Source organism: Lissotriton helveticus, unplaced genomic scaffold (genome assembly GCF_964261635.1).
Source record: "Lissotriton helveticus unplaced genomic scaffold, aLisHel1.1 SCAFFOLD_656, whole genome shotgun sequence".
In the NCBI taxonomy this organism is placed as follows: Eukaryota; Metazoa; Chordata; class Amphibia; order Caudata; family Salamandridae; genus Lissotriton; species Lissotriton helveticus.
In genome coordinates, this window is record NW_027611955.1 from 374,542 (window position 1) to 377,056 (window position 2,515).

Below are 2,515 nucleotides of genomic sequence, written 5' to 3' on the forward strand. Positions count from 1 at the left end.
CAAGCTCATCAAACGACTACAACGCATCCAAAACGCCTCGGCACGACTGATCCTCGACGTACCATGCCAGGGCCACATCACACCCCACCTGAGAAACCTGCACTTGCTCCCTGTCAACAAGAGGATATCCTTCAAGCTCCTCACCCACGCACACAAGGCACTCCACAAGACTGGCCCAGCCTACCTCAACAGACGGCTCTCCTTCTACATCCCCAACTGCCAGCTACACTCCGCTGACCTCTCACTCGCCACTGTCCCGCGCATCCTAAGAACAACCACCGGTGGGAGATCCTTCTCCCACCTCGCCACCAAGACATGGAACACCCTCTCACTGAGCCTACGACAGACCCAAGACCTGCTGACCTTCAGCAGGATACTCAAGACCTGGCTGTTCGATCAGTAGCGCCCTCCACCCCCCAGCGCCTTGAGACCCTCATGGGTATGTCGTGCGCTTTACAAATGATTGATTGATTGACTGATTGACTGCTAGTTAACTCCTGGCGATCAGCAGCATTACCACAGTGTTCTAATGAGAAACAAGAGAGCTGACATTCTGAAATTATTCCAAAAGTGTGGCACAGTTGAAATTCATCTTGATGGAATTGAAGTGGAAAGCTGAAAGCAGGTTCTACTGAGGATTCTGCAGTAAATTAAAGATTTGCTAGCTAACGAAAAGGAAAGTTTAGATTCTATTACACACACAGAGATGACGAACATGCATATATTTTATCTCTTTATTAATCCAGCAGCCTTCAAAGAGCATCTTAATAAAAAAACAGAATTAACTACATTTCCCATAAACCACCAGGGAAAGTGTCTCCATAACAACCATTGTCCAATCATATACCAGTCATTTGTGTATATATAAATGTGACATCCCTTCCTGTCCCTCTTCTTCTCTGGAGGAAGTTAACCCTTACTGCATGCTCTACTGGAGTTTCTGATTGTTACCTACATAATAAAAAGGCGACCCACGTTATCCTGTTCTTTGCAATGACTTCTCACACCAACAGTTGAATCTTTGCATGAATTTATCCATTATCAAGTTTGCAGCCGACAACTATGAATGATAAACATTAGACCAAGGTGAAATTACATTTCCAACATCAATTAAACCATTTATCAGCATTGCATACTGTCAAATGAATCATCTTAGGGAGGGCAAGGAGGTCTCTCCTTGATATCTCCACGTGTGATAATCCTCGCCTCCGTGTCCTTAATAGAATCAAAACTCTCCTTCCCGATAGCTAGAAAATATTTCATTCTATGTCCCAACCGGATCCGAGGATTATGTATGTTTAAAGCTTACTTACCACCAAAACTGCAGCATCTGAAATAGGTTTGAAATAAAACTTCTTAAAAGTCAATTCTGATGATCAATCCACAGCAACCATAAGTCTTTTAATCTACCAGCTACTTGGATGGCCTTAGATGCCATGGCCTTTCTTGTGGAGTGGGCCCCAAACCTTTGTACATCGAATCCGGGTTCCGTCATGATCCACTTTCTGCTTCAAGTGTGCCTGTCCCTGAAAGCTGGGAAGTTGATGATATTTAGCACCGCAAACCCTTTGTTGATGCTATTTGCAGGCAAAAAATCAGACGCTTTCATCAGCAGCACTTTGTTCCCTTTTTCCCCCCAAAAACCCAAAATGTAGCTATAGTGGGTCATTTCTCAGTCCCCTCCAGGGGAACCTACAAACCTGGGGTACCTTTAAAATCCCTAGAATGTTGGAAAAAAGGATGCAAATTGGGTATGGATATCTTATGTGGACAAAATGGTATGGAGACCAAAGCTCGAATTACCCGAAATAGCCAAAAACAAATTAGCACGTGGTGGCCTAGCATTGAAGGGGTTAATTGGAATGCTGATAGTAAACTGAAAACACTTCTTGGGCAAAGAATTGATTGGTCAGTTTGTGTTAGGACTGTGCTCCCTTGTGCATCTCTAACTCAGCGTGTGCACTGAACTGAGTCCCTGAACACTGCTGTTTCTAAGTTCAGCCTTGGAGTGGTCGTTCTTTCTTACATCTGACCCACAAACTTTGGAATACTCTTCCCACTGAACTGAGTCAGCTCCCCAATGAACTTTCCTTCCGTAGGGCCTTGAAGACCGAGCTTTTATGTAAAGTAGTTTAGGTGAACTGTTGATACTGTAGAATGTTCTAATGCTGGCGTGCCTTTGGGTAACCACACGCTTTACAAGTCCCACAGACTAGAATAGAATGAATGTCTGCTGTTCATTGAGGCTGTTTTGGGTCTTCCAAATGTCCTTTCCACTGAGAAAACAACATGGAGGCCAAGAGGAAAGGAGTGGGCAGACACTTCCTGTCATGGTCAGTTGTAGTGAAGTTACCCTCTGTCCAGGAGTTTACTCCTTAGAGAACTATCATTGAACCGCTTACAACCTCCTTCTCTATTGAAACACCATGGTGATATGGTGTACGAAAACCCTCCCGGAGGGATTACGGAGGAGGGTGGCTAGGCTTTCATGGAGTTTTACTTTAGTCTACTAGAT